At 34.2% G+C, this 17,014-nt stretch overlaps 1 protein-coding gene and 1 long non-coding RNA gene across 2 annotated transcripts in view; both read left to right on the forward strand.

The window, feature by feature from the left end:
- The window catches only part of LOC139482399 (very low-density lipoprotein receptor-like), a 110,406-nt gene that overhangs the window by 26,801 nt on the left and 66,591 nt on the right, over positions 1-17,014 (forward strand). The window lies entirely within an intron of this gene.
- LOC139529646 (uncharacterized) lies at positions 12,219-15,764 on the forward strand. The gene is made up of 2 exons (XR_011665851.1): positions 12,219-12,356; positions 14,914-15,764. It is a non-coding gene; the product is annotated as an uncharacterized lncRNA (long non-coding RNA).

A 17,014-nucleotide genomic window follows, 5' to 3' on the forward strand; every position in this document is an offset into this window, starting at 1 on the left:
CTTAACCACGATCGCACCACGCTCACCGCGATCTAAAATAAATTTAGATCGTGGTGAGGTCGCGGTATGAGCGGCATGAAAATATTAATTTTCGTTGCTTTCACGATGCTACTACGTCCTAATTACGCTTCTACAACGATCCCGCTACGATTAAACCACGTTCTCACCGCGCTTATTCTGCGACCTCACTACGCTTATAAAGATCTTTCTACGCTCTTCACGTTCTCACTACGACCATACCACGAGTTATTCGATTGCAACACGATCTTACTGCGATTATAGCACGTTCTTACCACGATTATACTACGTTCATACTGCGATCTTACTACGTTCTCATCAATACCGTCAATATCGTGTTTCATATCAATATAGTTCCATTCCATCTATTTCTGTTGTTGATGTAGAGGCAGAGGGAGCAAAGTATGAACGCCATACTAAACTCCAAATAGTACACAAGAAACTAAAATTAAAAACAGTACAAAACTAACAAAGGCCAGAGGCTCCTGACTTGGGACAGGCGCAAAAATAGTGGGGTTAAACATGTTTGTGAGATCTCAACCCTCCCCCTATACCTCTAGCCAATGAAGAAAAGTAAACGCATAACAATACGCACATTAAAATTCAGTTCAAGAGAAGTCCGAGTCTGATGTCAGAAGATGTGACTAAAGAAAATAAACAAAATAAAAATAATGCATAAATAACAACAGACTACTAGCAGTTAACTGACATGCCAGCTCCAGACTTCAATTAAACTGATACTATACACATAAGTAGTATAATACTTGTCATCAAGAGATGTCGAAACGACCAATCAAACCTAAATTACAACATATTGCTGGTCCTTAAAGCTCAAATGACGATATTTTAGTGAACGATAGCAGAGATGACACAGATGTGTCAATATATATAGGAAGATGTGGTATGAGTGCCAATGAGACAACTCTCCATCAACATGGAGACGCACTGTAGAAAATGAATTAAAGGAAAGATGATATACCTGGGGCACAGTGGAAAGAAAAGCAAACAACAGAGAAGAGTGGAGGAATCTTGTCCTTGCCCTATGTGCCACTAGGCATAGCAAGGACTAAGGCAAAAGGCCATCAACGTAAAAATCTATAAAAGTAAACCATTATAGGCCAAGGTACGGCCTTCAATACGGAGCCTGCTTGGCTCACACCGAACAGCACGCTATAAAGGGCCTAAAAAAATACTAATGTTAAACCATTTAAACGGGAAAAGCCAACGGTCTAATCTATATGTAAAAACGAGAAGCATGGTTGAGCCGTTAGAGCAAATAGATAAATACATTCAGACAAACAAGATCTATAGGGAGTTTTTTAATATATTTTATGTGAAAATGACAATAAAAATGATGGTCGTAGTGTGAACGTAGTAAGGTCGTGAGAAGAGCGTGATGAGGACGGCAAGGGCGTGCTAGAATCGTACTATGGTCGTGAACAGCGTGGTGAAGTCGTAGTGGAAGCGTAGTTGGGTCGCGGTAAGAACGTGATGGTCGTAGTAAGGTCGTGATAACATCGCTGTGAGATCGTAGCACAATCTCTCCGAATAGAATCACGCTTTCGCTACGCTCTCGCTACGATTGTACAGCGACCTTTGCGATCTTACTACGATCTTAGTGCGCTCTCACTACGCTTCTACTACGACCTAATTTCGCCACGACCGCACCACGATTGTTTTGAACATGTTCAAAGTTGGCCACGCTCTTCACGATCTTGAAGACCTCACCACGACCGTGGTACGACCTTACTGCGACCTACACGATCGTACCACGATCATCAAAATTTGCAATTTTTTCACAGATCGTAGTGCGATCGTGGCCTAGTGGGACTGGGGTATTACATGTGTATATAAATAGCGAACAGTATAGGTTTGTAATAATAATGATGATAATAGTAATAATAATCGGTGCAAAAGAGAGATCAAATATTTAAAAAAATGTTAAAATTCAATACTGGTCCGAGCCATTTGTGACGATTCATCTCTGATATAAGTTTGATTCACAATTGACAAGAATTTTACATGAGAGGTGGCTGGACAGAAACACGGACACGTTCGGACGCCCATGAACAAGTTTTATGTCTACCGCAACGCATGTCGCGTAGGGTGGTACATTTAAGAAATATAAAGAAGAACAGTGCTGACTGCCAGGTTGTCAAAATATATATTAGAGCGATATTTTTTACACGATTATAAATAAGAACTTTTTTTTTTACATGTACATGTATGTACTAATTTCCGAAGTTAACAAAAATGAATTCCGATCGTCATCCCGTTCACAAAAAATTATAAGTTATATCATACCGCCTATATATGATTATCACACAGTCATGTCCCATGGCGAACAAGGCGGGTGCAAATAGCAGAAAGAAGTGTGTTTTTTTTTTATTAATTAACGAGTGTGTGTTTACGCCATGTATCTAAAATTTGGGCGAATAAAAAAAAATAATGTATTGGCGAAAATGAAAAGATGTTCATCGAATGTTTTAGAAAGACTACATAAAAAAGGTGATGTGGTATAATTACCAATGAGACAACTATCCACAAAAGACCAAAATGACACAAATATTTAAAACAACTATAGGTCACCGTACGGCCTTCAACAATGAGCAAAGCCCATACCGCATAGTCGGCTATAAAAGGCCCCGATAAGACAATGTAAAACAATTCAAACGAGAAAACTATGCCGGGTAATTCAGATTTAAATGAATATAGTATAAAATTTTAGGAACTACATATGCATGCAGAAGATCCCTCCCCATCCCCCTTGTGACACCACTGCATAAAACAACATAGGTTTGCATACATTTCATTTAGCAAAAAGCAATACAGAAGTAAAACGTAAATTATGTGTGTCTATAAGACACGTTTAAATACCCCAGCCATAGTTGATTTAGTCCAATTATTAGTTATAATGTATATGAATGTATATTTGAAAAAAATATCCTATATATATATAAAAGAAGATGTGGTATGAATGCCAACGAGACAACTCTCCACTAGAGACCAAAATGACACAGAAATTAATAATTATAGGTTACCCTACGGGCTTCAACAATAAGATAGGCCAATACCGCATAGTCAGCTATACAAGGCCACGAAATGACAATGTAAAACCATTCAAAAGAGAAAACTAACGGCCCTATTTATATAAAACATTGAACGAAAAAAAAAAATACTAGTATGTAACACATAAACAAACGACAACCACTGAATTACAGGCTCCTGACTTGGGACAGGCACATTCTTATATTATGTGGCGGGGTTAAACCTGTTAGCGGGATCCCAACCCCATGCACTTAACATGGGACAATAGTATAACAGAACAACATAAGAACGAACTATTAAAATCGTTTGAAAATGGCTTAACTCATCAGATGATAAAACTACAAGTGGACGTGGCCGGGTACTTGTTCATCCTCCAACAAAAAGACACTATAGGAACATATCTCAAAGTACTCGCAGTTAACTGACAGCTAGTTCAAAGCCACCAACAACTAATAAAACAAATCATGTATCTAAGACTAAATATGGACTTGCACATCACTATTATGCGTATAAACATCCCAGTTGCGGAACTAGAAATTTTCAAAAGTGGGTCTCAGTACTGCCGAAAAGGGGGCCTGTGCCAGTCATGTTTCAGTGCTTCTCTTTATAATCAATAACAAAAAAAAAGGGGGGAGGCCCACCTGCTACCGCATTCCTTGATACGCCTCTGCATCCTACAAGATATCAAGGTCGTTGCTTAAAAAAATGTAGGAGTAGCTCTATAGATGCTGGTTATATACATAATTGTTAAGGTTCAACTTCCTGGCATTTAAGAATATTTGACAAAAATCAAGATGCATATATAGGAATACATGCATGAACATCTCAATTGTATGTTCAGGCAACCTCTGAAATATTAATTAAAACTATAAATTTATAGTTAAAAAAATGTCGGAAGAGGAAGCAGGACAAACCATGATCTCTCTCTGCATTTATAATAAAATGTATCCAACTACCTTGAATTTTGAGGATATTTGACTCAAAATGTTTCAGTTGCAACTCAAAAACTGTACGAGGCGATAGCCAGACAAACCAATCTATAGCTTGACGAACAGACGAACGGGTAGACGAACGAACCTGTAGGCGATACATTAATATACCCTTCGATGAAAGTGAGGTCATAAAATAAGCTTGAAATTGCAGTTGATACTTATAAAAAATCAAAACCTCATAGTGCTCAGTATGCTTAAACATTTCTCTTCAGCTTTATAGCCATGAATTCTAAGATTTCTAAGATCGTAATACATTTGAGTTTCTGAATTGAAAGTTATTTTTCAGGGATGCAATGGTTGCTTTCTATCAAATTTTGTTTTTTGTTTTGTTCTTGTTTTTACATACTCTAGGCTATTGTTTCACATTTTGTCACATCGGGACATTTTATAAATTGTTACGTATATACATTTCGCATGTGTTGGTTTATTGTCGAAGGTCGTACGTCGAGTTTTTCGATTGAATCGATGGGTGCATGGATAGTTACAATACATGTGTCGGATCGGCAATTATAGAACATTTTCTGTTATATCCGTATTTTGCGTGGAATTCTCGCCGCATTGAAGACCCAATTGCCTTCGTCTATCGTCTGCTTGTTTTCGAGTCGTTGTCTCTTTTACTTATTTTCAATAGCTGCAAATGTTAAATAACACCAAGATTAAAAGCACCAACAGCTAGTGTATAGTTCGGTTGGTATAGGCGGATCCAGTGGGGGGGGGGGGGGCGTGTCCCCCTCTCGTGGGATTTTTTTTAGTGATTATATACTATATAGGGAATCACTGACTTGAAAGACCCCCACCCACATTAGGTCAGTCAGCACCCTGTCATGTATTTGTTAAAAGAAAAAAAATATATTGCCATTCACTCTAAAAACGAAGCTAAATACTTAAACCCTCTTTTAAGAAAAGTTATATTGTTTCATTTTTACAATTTATTTTCAATAGCTTAAGATTAAAAGCGCCGACATCAAGTGTTTAGCTCGGTTGGTATAGGCGGATCCAGTGGGGGGGTGGGGGGGTCCCCCTTTCGTGGGATTTTTTTTATTGATTATATACTATATAAGGATTCACTGACTTGAGAGACCCCCCACTTTAGGTCAGGCAGCACCATGTCCTGTATTTGTTAAAAAATATATAAAAATATATCAATATATATATGCCATTCACTCTAAAAACGAAGCTGAATACGTAAATCCTCTTTTAAGAAAAGTAATATTGTTTCATTTTTACAATTTATTCTCAATAGCTGCAAATGTTAAATAACACCAAGATTAAAATCGCCAACAGCAAGTGTATAGCTCGGTTGATATAGGCGGATCCAATTTTTTTTTTTTTTTGGGGGGGGGGGGGGGGGGGCCGGGTCCCCCGTTTGTGGGATTTTTTTTATTGATTATATACCATAAAGGGAATAACTGACTGGAGATACCCCTCACTTTAGTTCAGGCAGCACCCTATCATGTATTTGTTTTAAAAAAATACATATATATTGCCATTCACTCTAAAAAAAAAAAAGAAGCTGAATACGTAAATCCTCTTTTAAGAAAAGTAACATTGTTTCATTTTTACAATTTATTTTCAATACTGCAACCAAGATTAAAAGCGCCAACAGCTAGTGTATAGCTCGGTTGGTATATTTAATAGAAAGATATTTGTAAATATGGTAAATAAACTCATCATAAATACCAGGATTGAAATTTTACATTCACGACAGACGGGTATTTCGTCTACAAAAGACGCATCAGTGACGCTTGACTAAAAAATGTTAATAAGGCCAAATGAAACTGACCATTTAACTTAAAAAATGGCGAAGTGCAAACATTTTTTTAGTTTTTCAACGCTATCCTCTTAATGTGTTTTCATCAAAATTGGAAATGATAATATTTTATAAAGAAAAATCTTTACCTACGTCGCATTATATATACTAGTATACTAACATATTGTGTTGTAAAATGATGCCTTTTATGGGTTCTTGATTAGATTAATAAAAAATTCTCTACTATTAACAAATTCAAAATATACTGCTTTACAAAAAAGGTAAAACAACAGATACATTCAAGTCAAATCTATCTTAATTTCTGTCAAGTTTTTCCATTTTCAAGTAAAGAAAATCACGCATTATGGTTCCATTTATTTCCTGTAATAATAAGATCACTTGCATACTTGTAACACACACACAGACAATATGTATTGTTTATTTGTTGAAATATATTAAAATATGCGCTGCTGAACTTATATTAGTCAGTATAGTATATAGACGTGTATACCAAAGACAAATTTATACATTGTTTAATTTCCTGTAGTGTTTGATAATGACCCAGTGACCTGCAACTTTTATAATAAATAAACTACATAGACAACGCTTCTGAATCAGTATAAAAAGTATGAATTATTTGTTAAACTAGTGTAAAATGTGGTGTGAAATAATTGGTAAAGGCAACGATATCCGGCTAATTAAATTGACCCGATGAGCTGACATGATGTTGAATTTATTTTGGAAATATTACACTTAATTTAACCTTACAATTTTTCATTATGTTTGTTTAGTCTATGTATTTGCAATAATCAAAATTGTTTTTTGTTTGTTTTGCAAATAAAGAATCATTATGTTGAATATTTTAATGAGAAAACCTTAAATAATCCATTATTTTCATTTTTGTTCTTAACTGAAAAAAAATGGTAATACTAAATCCATTATAGCACAACCAAGTAAAAAAGTGTCCTTTAGTTTATACTTAAATCATAAATGAGATCATAGAACATTTCTAATCCGACAAAATGAAGATTAATAAAAAAAAAATCGTTTATTTGAAAAAAAGGGGGGGGGGCTTTGATAACTGTTACCCTAGCTTGCCCTACAACATAATACCCCCCCCCCCCCCCCAAAGAATATAGATTTCGTATTCATATACATGTAATTATATCCTACATTGCTCATGTTATCAATTTATTATTTGTGTATTACTTATAATATTGTGTATTTCACTAATGTTTATATAATCACTGTATGATGTTTTTGTATCTTGCCTGACAAGGGCCCATGATTGGTTTAATAAAATAATGTCTAATGTAAGTCTGAAAATCAAACCCAATAGAGTTAGAATTAGATTTTTAGGCTGACAAATATTTTCTGTCAATTTACATTTGCACAAGTCTGTCTACATGTTCACCAGTTTTTCAATTATCCACTAGTCTGTTTTACTTTCACAAGTCTTTCTTATAGCCCCCTAGTCTGTCCATATGATTTTCAACAGTCTGACTATGTCCACAAGTCACTACGTTTTAACCGCGGTCTCTATGTGTCCGTCAGTCTGTCTCCGTGTTTACAAGTCGATATACATGTTTACCCGCCAGATTACGTTTCTAACAGTTTGCCTTCATGTCCTACACGTTCACCAGTCTGCTTATATATATATATATATACCAGTCTGGCTACAAGTATACAAGAATATTATTTGCATCATTGACTAAGTCTGTCTGGATATGTCGTCTGGCGGATTTGCTTGTCTCTCACATTATGAAGATGATGATATTCCTCGTAGTGAAATCGTTAATACAATGTACCAGTACTTAAGTATATCAGTGTCCATCTCCATGCAAGACTCGGGTCTGATGAAGGTTCTAAAACAATTAAAGATTCGTCTATACAGTCCTTCTGAAAGTCTTCTCGGTCAGATGCAAAAGAATGCCCGGTTAGCGCCTCTGGATTTGCCCGGGGCATGTGGAGGATCAGTAGATATCGACACACCAAATTCAGTTATTCGACGAAGAATTTCAACACCTATCTCATTTAACACCAACATTACACAAATTGAATAATGTCAACATGGAGTCAGTAACTGAGGTAACATTAAGTTAATTTAGAAGTCAATATCTTGTATATTTCTGTATACAGTTTATAATGCATATATCATTGTCATGAATCAAGGATGTGTATAGTAATAAGGGTCTTACTATCATCGGAACTTTGTTTTTTTTGGTAACACGCCATTATTCCGACAGCCCATTAGTCCGACAGCCTATTGGTCCGACAACCAATTAGTCTGACAACCCAATAGTCCGACAACCCATTGCTCCGACAGCCCAATACTCCGACAACCTATAATTCCGACACTTATCAAGTCAAATATCAGGATATCAGGTGTCTGTCTGTATTATTACGTTTATATTTGTAATAACATATTTTAAGAAATAACTCCGTATATATAATACATATATATAATAAGGTAGTTCGTATACTTTCAATGTTAATTCTCAATTCGAAATCTGTATATAGAATAAAACAGAAAATAATATTTTATTTTTCAAATTAAAGGATCTATGTAAATCAACAACAAGCATTGATGGCGCGAGCTACTGATGATACCCTGCCCAAATATTTCGGTAGATAGAAAGTTTTTGAGTTGTGAATCTGAAAAAGCATTACACAGTATAACTGACTTATATAAACCTTGAAGTTAAATATCAGAAATCATGGTATTGTAGTACCTGAGAAAAATGTGACAAAAGTTTTCAACTTGGCTGTCATGTAATGAGTAATGCGTTTGAAAAAGCATCACACGATATAACTGACTTCAATAAACCTTTCAGAAATCCTTGTAATGTAGTTCATGAAAAAGATGCAACGAAAATAGTTATGGGACGGGCGGCGAACTGACGGATGGACGGTTGGACGGACGGACAGACAGAGATAAAACAGTATACCCCCACTTTTTCGAAGCGGCGGTCTAATGATTGTGTCAACATTAAGAAATTACAATACTAATATGATATAATTATATTTATAGCACTATAAGCCTCAGTCACAATCGGAGCTAAGACAAAATATAAAAAAAAATACGTATTAATATCAATTAACAGTCAGTATCCAGACATGTACTACATTATTCAAAAGAACTAACGATATGATCCTCATTTTGTTCTCCATAATAGTAAAGTTTTCTTGTGTTCACTTCGAAATTAATCATAATTGTCTAACGTTTTAAAGTTCTGATATGTGCTAGAAATATGGCGAAAGAATTCCTCCCTCAAATTATAATGAAGTGAGCATTCGATTGAAAAATGACGCTCATCCTAAACTTTATCAGCTGTACAATACGATTTTTTGAGTATTTAGCATTTTCAATTCTTCATGTAATGGAAGAGCACCGATTCTGAATTAACATATAAATTACCTTTCTTAAAATCAATGATATCTAAATATGTTTCTTCTTGAAACCAATTTTTAAATGAAAAATAAGTTTCCCACAAAACACATATTACTAAGTTTTTACAATTAAACAATTTGACAAAGACACAAGGACAAGAATGTCACACATTGTCTTATTCTACTAGTTTGTTATTGTCTTTTATACTGCACTCGTTCTACTTGAGCAGTCAAAATGCGTTGACTGTATATTTCTATGACATATACAGTCACTGACACGATATCACTTTTCCTTATGCATATTTAGATAGAAATTGCCGAAATATTCATGTCCGTCATATTTGTTTTTCGTAATAAGTTTTGTTGTAAATCATCATGCAGTCCTGCATCTCCACCAATCATTAAAAAAGAGGCATATCTTTCTAGAATTTAAAATAATCTTAGGATACAAAATCAGTCTCCCAACAAAATATTGAGTGTCTTCTCTCGGATTATGTCTGAACGATCGCTATTAGAAGTGCTACATGTACTGTCTCCGTATTTCGTGGATTCTCATTCCCGAACATGATACCGTATTCATGATTGATCATGATTGGAATTGCTCATCTTTTCTGAGCACATATTTCGTCCTATTTGTCTTCTTATTTTTTAGGTTCTGGGTACGTATTTGTCTCTTTGTTTTTCTTATTTTGAATGACGCTACTTTATCCCATTATTTCTGCAACAAAATAAATTTAAATAAAACTCAGATGAGTAATACAAGGAGAGAAAGTGTTGCGACCAAAAAGGGCGGGTAGTGTTTTCCAACTCCGATGTATTATTTATTTATGTAGTTCATAGTGGGGGAACCTCACTCCCCTGATACCCGAAAAGGGGGATTCGAAGATCTAGTGAAAAGAAGGTAGATCAAGACACACATGCAAGAAATAGCGAGCTAGAACAGCACAGACTGATAGTAGACACACAAACAACGAAATATAAAGATAAATAAAGTAACTAGACACGCAAAACGAAAGAGGGGCGAGGTTAAGGACTGAGCAGTTGCTATAATCATGTGTATCAACTCCAATATACTGAGACAAAATTAATGTCCGCATGCAAAAAATAATTGGAATCATAACGGACAACCACAAAATTATCAGAGAGCCGAGTTGGGTTTTTTTTTAGAGAAAATTTATCCATACACTAAGAAAAACGCATATTGTCGGAATAATGGGCTGTCGGAGTAATAGGTTGTCGTAATAATGGTCTGTCAATAGTACATGTTGTCGGAGTATTGGGCTGTCCGAATAATGGTTGTCAGACTAATGGGATGTCACCATTTTTTTACCCTCCCCCTTTTTCCAATATCCGTTATTTTTTCGTTTTCTATTTTAAAATTCACTCTCTTTAGTAATATATCCGTGACCAGGCCATTCATTAGGAGGCGGTACCCGGTACTTTTACCCTCCTATGCTATTGACAAGTAAAAATGTACCGTCTAAATGTAGGAATTTTTATATAAGATATTCATGGAATAAATTGAAAAGTACCACCTAGAAACGTGGAAAGTACCAGTCAACATGAAAGATAATGAAACCCCTGCGTGACCGTACGTTAGATAGTAAACTTGGAATTGATAGTAAATAGCAAAACCAAGTAATTTGTAGTGTACATGTATTTATGTTCTAATGACACGTACAGACAGACGCGAACAAAATAAATAATACGAAAGTGAGAAAACGAAAATATAACAGATTTTGGAAAAAAAGGGTAGGGTAAAAAAAATGTCCTGTACCCAAGTACCTATCTTCTTCTTCTTCTTCCAGGTAAGGAACCGAATTCAAATTTTGAATGTATGAGGTCCCGCGAAAACTAACGCAATGTCGGACAACACAGAAAGTTTTCTCTTGCACTACTGGACGAAAAAACAACTGTCCATACCAGTAACAGTCGTTGTACGACTGTCTTAGTCTGTGAAAGACAAGTAACGACTGTCAAATCTGTCATATTTCGTTGCAACAGTTCATTTATGTCGGTCCCAACTTTTTTACGGGTTGTGAAAGTCAAAAAATGCTACCATCAGTCATTTCAGAACTGTCGCAGTGGTTTACGGTGTTGTCACAGTCAAACTCTATTTATTACAGTCTTTCTAATAGTTGTGACAGTTGCATAATGTCCTTCCCAACCTTTTAATAGTTGGGACAGTTAAAATTTGTTTGTGTCAACTTTTCAGACGTTGATGCAGTCAAAAAATGTTTGTCACAACGATTTTAGAGTTGGGACAGTCGTTAAAATGTTTGTTACAACTTTCAAAAGGTTGACACAGTCATTAAATGTTTATTACAACTTATAAAAGGTTGACACAGTCGTTAAATGTTTAAAACAAACACTGTATAGGTTGATACAGTCGGTAAATGTTTTAATGCAAATATTTTAGCGTAACGGTAGTCGATCAGCGTAAAAAAAATCACGTCTCACCCGGCTCTCAAGATTTTATTTAGTTGTGAAATAGTCCATAACTTATACTATTATCGTCTATTGTGCGATTGTAAACTTGTTTTGCTGTTTATTCATTTATTTTGCGATCGTTGTTTGTCTTTTGTCGTTTTCCATTTATTGCCGTAGCATTGTCCGTTTATTTTTGGCAGTCATGTGCGTTTGACTTTAAATAATTCTTTTGATATCCTTACTTTTTATTTTATAATATCTGTCGTTCATAACTGGTTTTAAAAACCAGAAGCTGTTGTTTAAAATGGAGTTTTAATATTATTGCAGAAAAATGAGAAGATGATAATGGATTCCAATATGCATTCAAATTTATACTTGAAAAAGTTTTGCCGGATAGATTCTGCGGAATAAAAAAATGTACTATGAGTGTACCTGAAATAAATTTAAAGATTATGACTAAGTTACCAATATTGTACAGCATAATAAAACAGGTTTAATTCGAATTACACCCCGAGGGACATTTCCGATGATTAAAAAAATAATTAGTAAAATCTGTCAAGTTTCATTAAAAACGGAAAACAATTCTTCACCGTAAACGATTTACCCTCTTTAATTTTTTGTCGGCATAAAAAACGGACCTCAGGTCGGCAAACTTCTAAGTACATCTTTACACAGAAAACTAGATGTTAGACCACATGTACAATAATCTGAGCTGGAAATTACAATCGGTGAGTAGAAATTATCAATATTTTAAAGCATGTCTATCGAATAATCATGGTTTCATAATTTTGAAGGGAAAATGTGCACATTTGTCAGCTTACAGACCTTACAGTTTGTTTAAACTCATTGGCGGGTCCAGGGGGAGGGTTCCGAGGGTTGGAACCCCCTTCTTTTGGCCGCTCAATGCAATTGAATGTGGACATACAGTTGGAACCCCCCCCCCCCTTTTTTTGTCCTGGGTTGGAAACCTCCCCTTTTTAAAACATGTAAAATGGCTGGATCCGCCACTGTCAGATCCTACAGATTCCATAATGAGATACTCCGATAGACTATATAGCTATGAATCGACATTCTATACTACCACACTCGTGCAAAGTTGCATATTCCAGGGAAAATTGAGCTTGTTAGTTGTGCATCATAACAAATCATTGAAAGTCATAAAGGACACCGTTCCCCTCCCCCTTTTATCATGTGTATGTCATTTATTCCCTTATTTAGTTTGCATACATCACCCTGAGTGGAATGCAAAAAAGGGTACTCTATATCTTCCCCTTTTTTGTGGGAAAAATTTGTTTGATTATATAGGGGCCCCTTATGAAAAGTTCTGGATCTGCTACTGACCTATACATCATGTAGTGTACATATTGTATGTTAATGAGGGTGGTAAAGGGTTATTTTTGTGCAAGTTTTCCGCCTTTTTAATTCATGTGTTTTCGTGTTTTGTAGTTTTATTTCTCGTTTTCTCGTGTTTGGCTCGACGTGCGTGCCTCGTGTTCTCCTTTATTTATTTTCAGTGTTTCGTGTCGGTACTCTTAATTTCTCGTGCTTGTCCTTCATTTGATTAAAAGTAAGGCCGGGATTAAATTCAAAGCCCTGGTTAGTCAGGAGATTGTTTTAAATTATGTGTTCCAATGCAGAATATTTAAAATTGCTATGAAATTAATTATTATGAATAACATTTTTCTTTCAAATCAGTTGCGTCTAGCGGACTCTAAAATGTGACTGTAGGGTCATCATGTCCATCATATATAATGGCTAGATGATCTCCAAGAACGGCTGATTTATAAATTATTTTACGTTTTACATTAATATTTACTATTTTATTTCTCGTGCTTCGTTTTTTCTGATTTTTATTTTACGTGCAACGTTTTTGCCATTTTTATTTCACGTGTTTCCGTGTTGAGGGTCCCCTTTACTACCCTCGTTAATGTATTGCTTACTCTGGACCTAAATTTGCATGAAATACTTGTCACTGGACATTTTATAACCAACAACCAACTGATTTTTACCTGTACGTATCCGTATAAATGTGTTTCTTATCATGCTTATGCTGAATTACTAGTAATTTCCTGGTTTTGCTTTATCATTTTCATGTTTATCAGCTGATAAAAAAATCTATCTGTATGCATATTTTTTTATGTTAACATGGTTTAAACTTTTTTAAAGTATTTCATTGTATTTTGTGAAGCTCAAAAAAAATATTTTGTAGATATGATATTATTCAGTAAGTTGTCATAAAATTTACTGTGTTAACTGCATTGTACATGTTGTATCTACTAATTTAGTCTAAAAAATTTTTTTATTCAAATTCAAAATAAACATGATAAATAATTAAAATATTTGTATTTACTGAATATGACCATGCAAATGTGACATTAAAATAGGTAATAATCAGGATGTTTTATATAATTATTAATTAACACTGGATAGGTAATAATCAGAAATTCTTATAGTTATATACATGATGTAGCTAATATACAAATTAAGACACAATAGTTTATTGCCTTGGGGATGACATTTAATCTGTCATGGGTATATTGAATATGATTTTATAATAATGTTCACAAATTATGATTAAAATTGTCCTCTTGTACACAAGTATGTGTCTGAGGTTATGAATAAAATCTTGAATCAAATTTTTGATAACTTTTTCAAAACAAATTATAATTTAAGAAAAATATGAAACAGCATGATATACTATAATCATGATTATTGTGGATATAAAAATGCAAATTTTAAAAGTTATCTGAATAAAACAGTGCATTTTTTTTTTTCATTCCTTAAACTTTCTTTGTCATGTTTGTAGTAGCAATATATTTCATATTAAACATGTTAAATGATTAACATAATTAAAATGAACAAAAGAAATAACCTGTTGTGTTTTAGAGAGGAATAACTATGTCTATGTCCATGATGTCTGACTTTAAAGAATTGATGAAATAAAGTATGATGAGAGCCTCAATAAGATAGTAACTCTTCAACATGTTCAATGAAAGTACACAGTCACACTTAAAAAATCATTAATGCAGGAAAAAAGACAACACTATATAGAATTTAAAAGATTTATTTTTCTTGTTAATAGGCACTTGAAAATAGAATTGTATAAGTGCTAGAATTTTTGGGTCAATTAAATGAGAAGTGCTAGTTTTATCTAGGTAAATACAGTTATTGTAATTGACTTTCTTATTATTGCACAATGTATATACATGTAGTATTATATATTTATTATTACATGTAGTTAAAAATTTACTGTACTCGAGTCTAAATGTATATTTTATTTTGTAGAATCATACTGAATATGCATTGGTTTGACCATGATTCCCACTTAGAATATATATGACGCCTGCTAGTACATGTGCACTTTGATGCATAGGAAATATAGATGTCACTGAGTCGCTCTTATAGCTGCAAATTGTGAAACAATGGATTAATTCATTATTTTATGCTAGTTATCTATTGTTTTTGGAAATAATGAATACGGTGTGCAACATTATTCCATGATGATGATCTGATGTTCTGATTAAATTGGACAAGAAGAAAATTGTGCCTTGTACAAATAGGAAACTTACAAATTGTATTAAAGGAAGACCACATTACTGGAGGACTAAATACCTTGGATTATCATGATAATTATTAATTTGCTATATCAATCATGATCAATTGTGAATTTGGAATAACAAAATTTCATAGTTGCAGTGCATATTAATAGTGCAATCATACATGTACATTGTTTCTGTATTCCATGAATACCCAGGATAATTATTCACTTGAAATAGTAATTTGGAATAATGAAAATTCATAGTTTCAGTGAATACTACTAATAATAGTGCATCATATCTGAATTCATGAATACTTTTGATTAGTGGATAATCAGTCATTTTAATATAATAACAATATGGATAATGTGAATTTCTAGTTTCAGTGAAATTTACAAAACAGTACAAGTATATCACATCTGAAGTTTATGTTGGCATTGCAATTGTTAACTACCGCCAGCATGTCCAGGGTGTGTAAAAAGATCTTAACCAACTATTAGGGTCTCGTGCAGTCCGTGTCAATTGTTTAGTGTCAAATGACTGCTTGCTGTACTTAAATTATTAAAGTCTGAATTAGAATTAAATAAAAATCTTAATTAGCATGATTAGTGGCCAAGTATTTGAAACAAATAAATCATGCATGTACTTTAAAGTATAATTTTATTATCCCTCCTGCAACAAAAGTTGAAGTACATGCATGCAAGAAATAGGTACATGTACATGTATTACAATCTGGCAGTGGCTACAGCGTACCGTTTTGTATTTAAGCTTCACCAGATACATTTTAGAACCTGAAAGGCCTGGATATTTCCTTATGTTATGAAGTTCCTGTTATAAGTAATAGGATAATTATATTTGGTATGTGCGTACCTTGCAAGGTCCTCATGCCTGTCAGACAGTTTTCACTTGACCTCGACCTCATTCATGGATCAGTGAACAAGGTTAAGTTTTGGTGGTCAAGTCCATATCTCAGATACTATAAGCAATAGGACTAGTATATTCGGTATATGGAAGGACTGTAAGGTGTACATGTCCAACTGGCAGATGTCATCTGACATTGACCTCATTTTCATGGTTCAGTGGTTATAGTTAAGTTTTTGTGTTTTCATGGTTTTGGTCTGTTTTTCTCATGTTTCTCATACTTTATGCAATAGATCTACTATATTTGTTGTATGAAATGATTGTAAGGTGTACATGTCTAGCGGGCAGATGTCTTCTGACCTTGACCTCATTTTCATGGTTGAATGGTCAAAGTTAAGTTTTTGAGTTTTGGTCTTTTTATCTAATACTATATATGCTATACATGTAGGTCAACTATATTTGGTGTATGGAAATATTTTATGATCTATATGTCAGTCGCACAGGTTTTATTTGACCTCGACCTCATTTTCACGGTTCATTGCTCAGTGTTAAGTTTTTGTGTTTTGGTCTATTTTTCTGAAACTATAAGTAATAGGTCAACTATATTTGCTGTATGGAAGCATTGTTAGCTGTACATGTCTGCTTGGCATGGTTCATCTGACCTTGACCTCATTGTCATGGTTCATTGGTCTTTGTTTAGTTATCTTGGTTAATGTAAAGTTTATGTGACAGTTTTTAATAAAGATTTATACTTAGACATGTTAGAACTATCAACATGATCAACATAATATCAATGATAAGTAAAGAAGGCGAGACATTTCAGTGTATGCACTCTTGTTGTGGTTTGATCTATTTCCAAATGTTTCTCAGATACTACTACAGTATAAATTACATGTACATGCGTGATCACTATTTTTTGTGTCCGCTCCATATCTAGAGAACCATTATGATTTCATACTTTATACTTTACATGTTTATTAACCACCACC

The sequence above is a fragment of the Mytilus edulis genome, chromosome 7 (assembly GCF_963676685.1).
Source record: "Mytilus edulis chromosome 7, xbMytEdul2.2, whole genome shotgun sequence".
Taxonomy (NCBI): Eukaryota; Metazoa; Mollusca; class Bivalvia; order Mytilida; family Mytilidae; genus Mytilus; species Mytilus edulis.